Here is a 9,447-nt window from a genome sequence, read left to right as displayed (position 1 = left end):
CATAGTAAGACGTTTGTAATCAGCGCCAATCTGCCAACCCGCTCACGCGTCGGCGCCGGCGTGTCACTAGTCCCGACGTCGATGTACAGGAGAAGGGGAAGGGATAGTTCCGGAACGGAAAAAATCTTTTACCGGATGTCAGTCAGTATAGTATGTATTACTTGCTTGTTCGCATTCGTTCCGGCTCGATCGCGTGCTCGATCATTCGGTGTTGCTTTACGCAAAACGCGCGACGACGTTTCTAAATCACAGGTGCGGTGCAAGAAAAAAGTTCGTATATGCAATATAACGATTAGCAAAACGCGCTATACATATAAGAGACTATAGTTGATCTTGATATAGATAGGCTCGAGTATAATAACTCTGACATCATGAAATTTTCCACACGTGATAAAATTTTTATAATGAAAAATATTCGTGTATATCTTTTAATATATCTTATTTCTAGCTATTATATTTTATTTAATTGTTATCATTATTATTTGCTGTTATGTAATGAATATCTTTGGGAAATGATGCGATATTGTGCATTTATCTTTGGACAAAAGCTACTCTGAATACCACTAATCGTTCAAAAATAATAACAGTTTTGTATAAGTGATAATTATTTTATCAAAGAGTGATAAATACGAGTTAATGGTAAAAATTAATTAAATTGTTGATTTTAAATGACGATAATTTCATTTATCATTGCCACATTGAGATGATTCTTAATAACTATATTTTATTGTCAAATTGTCTCTCTCGCGCTATAATGATCGTATTCATCTAATTACAACTGATATCGCGGTAATTTTTAAATTTCTGAGTAAATTGATACATCAGATGGAATTTCAACTTTAATACATAATGACCGTGACACAATTGGTACATTTTGCACAAAGGTGTGTCTCTAGATCAATAAAGCGTTGGATACGATTACAGAATTTTAATAGTACCAGAAGAGTGCGACTTTTAGATTATTGGAAGAGAGAAGCAGCTTGCATGAAATTAATATAGAAGAAAAAAGAGATATATGTATACATAATTCTTGTTTGTGTGTGTAAAACTGGCGTATCATTTCATGGAAATTTATAAATAATTAAGAGTTCTGGCTTTATTTTCAATAGTTGTAGAGTTCTTGATAGTTTAAACAAATAGTCCTGGCCATTAAGAGGGCATACCCATTTGAAACCTCCAATAATGAGTACATTTTTTTAGATTTTTTTGCAGCGCAACAATTTAATAAAAATTTTTACTTTTTTTACAATATTAATACAATATTATTAACTACTTAAATAAAAATCTTCAGCTTAAAAATTTTTTTTTTTTATAGTTATGCGAATATTTGCAGATTTATGTTTTCATACACGGTGTGCATGAAAACTCGGGCTACGTTCGACGGATTGATTTTAAATTTTACATGCGACTTTCTAATAAGATTCCGCACCTGCCAACGAAGCCATTTTTAAATCTGACTCACCATTTTTTTGTTATAAAAAAAAAGATGAACTTTTAAAAAAAAAAAACCGAAACTTTTTCCCAACACGCCACCATTTTCTTATTTTTCGGAATTTTGAAAAAACGCTTGGATAGCAGATAGCTATTACAATGTCTAATAAAAAAAACTTGGATTTTTGATTCCAGATATGATCTACGAACGTTTTCATGCACACCGTGCAGCCACCTAAAATTTGGAGAAGCTTCGCAAATATTCTCATAACTTCCAAAAGAAAATATTTATTTAAGTAGTGAATAATATTGCAAAAAAATATCGCAAAAAAATTAAAAATTTTTATCAAGTCGTTGCGTTGCAAAAAAATCTAGAAAATGTACTCATTTTTCGAGGTTTCAAACGGGTATGCCTCCTTAAACCAACGAAAATGCCTTAGGACAAACTAAGATGCCAACTTCATGCAGTGTCTCACTTTGTCTTACGACATTTTCCTTATCAGTCAGAATTAAAAAGATTTATAGTTTTGAGTTCTAAGAAGAGTTCTGCTTTTTAAAAGCAAAAAAATATTAATTAAGATGAAATAAAAACAAGTGGATCCCTATATCCCTATATCTATAGATCTATATTTAGAGATGAGATGCCGCTCGATTTTCGAGAGTTGTGCTTATTCTACAACAGTTGTCGTATAGTTCTGGGCATGCGCGTTACCTTCCCAAAGAGATCTAATAATTAAAACAATTAGAAATTTTTTCAAACAATTATTTTGCTCCAAAAACGCATATTTTCGAGTATAGAAGTGAGACGCCAGTCAATTATCGAAAGTTTTGCTTATTCTAAAACAGTTCTCGTATAGTTTTAGGCATATATATTGGCTTTCCAAAGAGTTCTGATGATAAAAACAATTAGAATTTTTTTTAAACAATTATATATATTAATAAAATCTTACAAAGGTAAAAAAGTACGCCAAGTACATAAAAAATATCCCTTGTATGCAACAAAAAGTTTAAAAATATATTTACTTCTAAAAAATAACTTAAAAAAATTTTTTTCTCTAAAAAATAAAAAATAAAATCTAAATATGAAGCCAATAATTAACTAGCCAAGTACATAGAAGTAATTTGATTTGTAATTTGAAATAGTATTTGTCATAAAATCAATCTTGCATTTATAGAAATATAGAATCCCTATATCTATAGATCTATATTTAGAGATGAGATGCCGCTCGATTTTCGAGAGTTGTGCTTATTCTACAACAGTTGTCGTATAGTTCTGGGCATGCGCGTTACCTTCCCAAAGAGATCTAATAATTAAAACAATTAGAAATTTTTTCAAACAATTATTTTGCTCCAAAAACGCATATTTTCGAGTATAGAAGTGAGACGCCAGTCAATTATCGAAAGTTTTGCTTATTCTAAAACAGTTCTCGTATAGTTTTAGGCATATATATTGGCTTTCCAAAGAGTTCTGATGATAAAAACAATTAGAATTTTTTTTAAACAATTATATATATTAATAAAATCTTACAAAGGTAAAAAAGTACGCCAAGTACATAAAAAATATCCCTTGTATGCAACAAAAAGTTTAAAAATATATTTACTTCTAAAAAATAACTTAAAAAAATTTTTTTCTCTAAAAAATAAAAAATAAAATCTAAATATGAAGCCAATAATTAACTAGCCAAGTACATAGAAGTAATTTGATTTGTAATTTGAAATAGTATTTGTCATAAAATCAATCTTGCATTTATAGAAATATAGATTCTCTCGAGAAAATTAAAATGCATTTTATTTTTAATAAAAAATTGCACTATTATGTCCCTCTCCTCCAAATAAATATTTTGTATAATATATAAAATAGCACTATTATATTACGGATTTTATTACAAATAGTAAATCATAAAACTACTTAACCCTTACTGCAATAACATCGATTACATCGATCACCAATTTCGAATTTAAAAATGCCCCGTGCCAAACTGATCGACTTGTTTTGAAATTAATCATAAGCTTTACCAGTTAAGCCTGAAAAGGATTAAGATTAAAATGACATACAAATACTTGGCGTGCACGATCTGAAATAAAAATTTGCAAAAGATTATCAGAAATCATTATCAATATATTAATAAAAATATATGACTTATAATGCGACCCGGACACGCCAAGTTTCTGTATGTCACTTTAATCTTAATCCTTTTCGTTCCGGGCCTATCTGGTAAAGCTTATGATTAATTTCAAAACAAGTCGATCAGTTTGGCACGGAGCACTTTTAAATTTGAAATTGGTGATCGATGTAATCGACGTTATTACAGTAAGGGTTAAGTAGTTTTATGATTTACTATTTGTAATAAAATCCGCAATATAATAGTGCTATTTTATATATTATATAAAATATTTATTTTGGAGGGGGGACATAATACTGTAATTTTTTAATAAAAATAAAATGCATTTTAGTTTTCTCGAGAGAATCTATATTTCTATAAATACAAGATTGATTTTATGACAAATATTATTTTAAATTACAAATCCTCACAAACTGGACTGCTTCTACGTACTTGGCTAATTTACTATTGACTTTATATTTAGTTTTTATTTTTTATTTTTTAGGAATTTTTTATTTTTTAGGGAAAAATTTTTTTATAAGTAATAACAGGCAATAAGAGCCAACGCGGTGTAGAAAGCGCAAAATATAATATTAATAATAACTAACGAACGCGAACGTTCCGGTCCCTTTTTTGGACCTTCATCAGCGCATTAATACAAGGTTAAAAATAGATCGAGGTAATAATCGGAGTCATGCAATCTCGAGAAGTAAAACGTCGGTATGGAGAAGTCATCGCAGTTCGATTAAAACATAATCAAAAGTCATTGTCCATAAGGTGCGCTCCTTTGAGATTGATGGATTACAAACGAGAATCAACGAACATTGTAATCATATACGCAGAAATACTTTTAACAATTCAGTTATTATACGGATCATAGATTGAATCTTAATCACGATTTTAATTGGAATGACGTCGAGATCTTAGACAATGAACCTCACCTAAGCAAACGCCTAATTTCGGAAATGCTTTTCATAAAAAGGCAAAAAAATAGTTTGAATCTACAGACGGATACGGAATGCTTATATCATGCTTACGTCAACGCTATTGAAAAACTTCCAAACGTTTGATTATCTTACCGAATTTATTTGTAAACAGTTCCTCTGATATACCTCTTCTAGGTAAATATTTTGAAATTTGTCAGTCTACGAACTGTCTGCCATATGTTTGCGTGTTCGTTAGTTTCGAGTTTGAAACGGAGTGCGTGTTGATTACTGTTTAATTTATTTTTATGTTTAATTTATTATCCGTGTTGTTTGCTGTATATTTGTTTTTTAATTTTTGACCGTTGCCGATATTTATAACAAGCAAATCTTTACACCTCTCTCTGTAAGTTCTCTGTATTATATTGCTATGAATTATCATTTCCGTCGAGCGTGCGTTTCCTCGTAATTTTGATGTTTTAGGCAAAGAGATGCTTGCGATCAATACAATAAAAAACAGCATATTGACAAATTGATTATTAGGTTTATACTTCTGGTGGTCCATCAACCTCAGAAGAGCGTACCTTATGGACAATGACTTTTGATTACGTTTTAACCGGACTGCGATGACTTCTCCATACCGACGTTTTACTTCTCGAGATTGTATGACTCCGATTATTACTCCGATCTATTTTTAATCTAATTTGTATTAATACGCTCATGAAGGTCCAAGAAAGGGACCGAAACGTTCGCGTTCGTTAGTTATTATTAACATTCTATTCCTTAGCGCTTTCTACACCCCGCTGGCTCTTATTGATTGTTATTCCTTATATTTATTATATTTATCAGAGCTTTATGTAAATTTTATTTGATTTTTTTATAAGTTATTTTTTAGAGGTAAATATATTTTTAAACTTTTTGTTGCGTACAAAGGATATTTTTTATGTACTTGGCGTACTTTTTTTTACCTCTGTGAGGCTTTTTTTAATGGGATATGACTGCTTTTTGTAAAAAGTTAAAATTCAAAATTTTTTCTGCAAAATATAAAGTACTACATTATACACTATATACATTGACGTGATTTATTTTTTAAAGAGTTATTCAATAGAAAGGAAATTCTTTTTTAGAAGAAATTATGTAAATAGTATATACACTTTGCAACAAAATTAGGAATTACTTAAAATCAGTGTTGAAAAGGATCAAACTCAAATTTACGTATCTTTGCGGACAATGGTCGTAGAGCGATATTTTAAAAAGCATTTTAAAGTTTGAAACCTCAACTTTTCAATAATCTAACGGAGATTTCCCTACAAACATTTTATTACAAATGACGCAACTTTAAAGTGAGCATTGCAAAATTGTAGAAAGAACTTCAACTTTGATGGCGTGCACGGGGAGAACAAAATTTTTTCTATCAACTTTATTAAATGTACTTTAAAATTAAACATTTCCTCTTTAAAATGCATTTTTAATCATTGCGCTATGATTTCTTTTCATTGAGTTATGATGATTTGAAATAAATAGTGCATTTTCAGTGCTTTTTCTGTATCATAAAAAGCTATATTTTGTCGCCGGTATTAGCATTGGTTCACCCAAGGTGTACCCACGAGGAGGTTGCAGCGTCGGACTTACACCTCATGTCTGACTGTGAATATGTGTGTGTGTCCGTCCGTGTGGGCACGTGTGCGCGCGCGCGTGTGTGTGTTTACATGCGTGCATGTGCGTATATGTATACGCATGCTTAGAATCGTGTGTTAGCTTCTCTACGACGAATTATTTCTTCACAGTATTTCCGCATGTTGATAAATCTTTGAATTAGGTCTTGCAGAATTTCACGCCAGATTTTTTGAAGAGTTTCGCCCAATTCCTGTAAATTTTGGAATGGATTAGGAAAATCTCTTAATCGACGACCAAGAAGGTCCCAAATGTGCTCAATTTGGTTTTGATCTGGACTTAGTGACGGATGAACACAGTAATGTTGTTTCGTAGAGGTGCTAACACACGATTTTAAGACGTGCGTATACACGCACACGCACGCATGTGCGCGCGCGCACACACACACACACACACACGAGGTGTAAGTCCGACCGTGTAATCTCCTCGTGGGTACACCTTGGGTGTACCAATGCCAGTACCGGCCAGAATACAGCTTTTTGCAGAAAAAGCAATGAAAATGCACTATTCATTTCAAATCATCATAATTCAGTTAAAAAAAATCGTAGCGCAATGATTAAAAATGCATTTTAAAGAGAAAATGTTTAATTTTAAGATATAATTAATAAAGTTGGTAGAAAAAATTTTGTTCTCCTCGTGCACGCCATCAAAGTTGAAATTCTTTCTACAATTTTGCAATGCTCGCTTCAAAGTAGCGTCATTTGTAGTATAATATTTGTAAGGAAATCTCCGTTAAACCATCGAAAAGTTGAGGTTTCAAATTTTAAAATGCTTTTTTAAATATTGCTCTACGACCATTTTTTGCAAGGATACGTGAATTTGAATTTGATCCTTTTCAACACTGATTTTAAGTGATCTCCTAATTTTGTTGCGAAGTTATTTACAAAGCTTATACCATAATGAATTTCAGCGGACACAATCACAACGTGTCTTAATCTCAATCTCTTAGTGTCAATCACTTAACAGATTTTAAAACACGATATTAATAATTTTAATAAGATATAATTTTATTTTTATAGATATAATGTTAATACAGAGAGAAGTTAAACTGTATAGATATTTTATAGATATAATTTTTTTTAATATAGAAGTTAAACTGCATACAAACCGTATAATCAATAATAATAATATAAATTGTGTAAGTAAATAAATATCAAAATATAGAAAGCAATAGAAAGAAAATTCTTTTTATTACAAAACAGATGGACTTGTTTCATAAGCATATTTAATAAATCAATAAATGCAAAAAAAATATTTGATCTTTTCTGGTTTTATCATTTATTAGAATACATTTTAGAAGGAATTATATACTGTTTAAGTGTATGCTTTCATTCAATAGAATGGACTTGTTTTATATTCATATTCATGTAAAATTAGACCCAGATAACCAAGAATGTTAAAATCACGTTTTGCCAAAGCTTTGCGACAAGGTGTAAAAGTCGACGCTGATTGGCCAGATTTTACTCAATAATAACTCCTTTATTAAGCGTTATAGAAAAAAATGTTACAGGACTTTTCTGTTCAGTTTACTGTGCTTTACTTGCTGACGAGCGTTGTCAAGGGTGCTTTGGGACACCCTGTATATATATATATATATAATTCATATATTCATCATATTATAAATTCATTTTCAATTATTCATATATTATCATCATCTCATAATTATAATAAATGTCATCTAAGACTTTGTCTGCGCGGTCGCATAGCTTCTAAAAACGACGTGTCAAACAAAGAACGGATTGTTTCACAAAATAGTCCTCTCTGCGAGATTTATCGTTTCTCACAATTTGTCACAGAAGTCCTGAATCACTCACCCCGTATAGAAAATTACCATAAATTTGCTATTATGCCATGCACAGCAAGGTTTGTTCTGATCTTGTTACAAATTTGCTATCATATCGTGCATGGCAAGGTTTGCCCTATTCTTGCCATAAATTTGCTGTCATCCCGTGCACAGCAAGGTTTGTCCTGTTCTTGCCACAAATTTGCTGTCATGCCGTGCACGGCAAGATTTGCTCTATTATTTGCGCAAAATGTGTATCACACTATTGCGACAAGCCTTGCCAGCAAAAGCTAAGCTTTTTGCGGACACACCTTGTCACAATTTTGCTGTAAAGGCATGCTCGGGTTTGCTGCAAACTTTGCGCAAAGTTTGCATCATTTTGCTTGCTGGGGATATATACTAGAAGGGAGCTAGCTTAACATTAAGCTGCCTCCCCCCGTCTCATATAAAAAAATATACAAATAAAATAATTATTAAAAAACAAATACATAATAATTAAGTGCTAATTAAGTGTTCTCAGAAATCGTTAAGATATATCCAAAGTAAAATTTTAAGTATCCATCTAATTTTCTGCCAAACGATTTGAGCTAATTTTTGACCTAATTTTAGACTTCGGCACCTTATTAGCACCTAATTAACACCTAATTTTAATCTAATTGTAAGTTAGAATTTATTTAGCGCTGATGGGGGAGCTAACTTAATAGGGGTCATACAATCGTCATACCTATTATGAAATATGGTAATTCTTTTTGTCAACCTGTAAAATTACAATGAGAAAATATAATGATACACAATACATGTGCTTTTGATGCTCTCTTTGATATTACAATACACATGATAGGTATGCATATAAATTGAATATAAACATATTTTATAAAAAATCGACGATCGCTTTTTTGCAATTGGCATTAAAAATTGCATCTACAGGAAAAGTCACCAAAAACAAATATGTAGAAAGAGCCTCCTTTCTCATTGAAATATCATTTTTTTAGTCGTCAAAATATATTAGACGCTTCAATTCTTTAGATTCGATGTGCAACGCTGCCCATTTAACTGAATATACTTTTATCTCTCTATCAAGTTTCACAAGAAATAAGACATGCAAAGTGTACAATCTTTCGAACGAGAGAAAATTCACAGCTATGAACATTAATGTCGACATATTGTTGAATAAAGGCTTTTTAAGATGTTCTTAATGACACATTAACATTAAAGCAAGCATATGTCAAATGCAATAATTCATGCTACATAAATGAAAATTATGGACCACACATTATGATTGATACAAGTGTTTTAACAGATATTAATTATTTAAAAACTAATATCTATAATTTAGTTAATATTGCCAAAAATATCATAAACAACAATAAATATGTACTTAGAGAAGTTATAAATTATTTAAAAAGTATGCGTCATTATATCGCTTTGTTATTTACAGGAGCTTCTTGATATGAATACGATGATTTAAAATCTAAACGAATCGAAATATTATCAAACAAATGCATGATCATGTACTGCTATATGCTTCAGTAAA

At 30.9% G+C, this 9,447-nt stretch overlaps 1 protein-coding gene across 1 annotated transcript in view; it reads left to right on the top strand.

The window, feature by feature from the left end:
* The first annotated feature begins 78 nt into the window (after nucleotides 1-78).
* Nucleotides 79-9,447, top strand: part of LOC115243925 (calpain-A) — a 41,212-nt gene continuing 31,843 nt past the window's right edge. The window contains exon 1 of the mRNA XM_029821228.1: nucleotides 79-252. The gene's annotated coding sequence lies outside the window, so the exon portion shown is untranslated. The remainder of the gene's footprint in view (nucleotides 253-9,447) is intronic.

The sequence above is a fragment of the Formica exsecta genome, unplaced genomic scaffold (genome assembly GCF_003651465.1).
Source record: "Formica exsecta isolate Colony F162 unplaced genomic scaffold, ASM365146v1 scaffold76, whole genome shotgun sequence".
NCBI lineage: Eukaryota > Metazoa > Arthropoda > Insecta > Hymenoptera > Formicidae > Formica > Formica exsecta.
The sequence above is the reverse complement of the archived record's forward strand: the minus strand, read 5'-3'. Positions and strand labels throughout refer to the sequence as shown.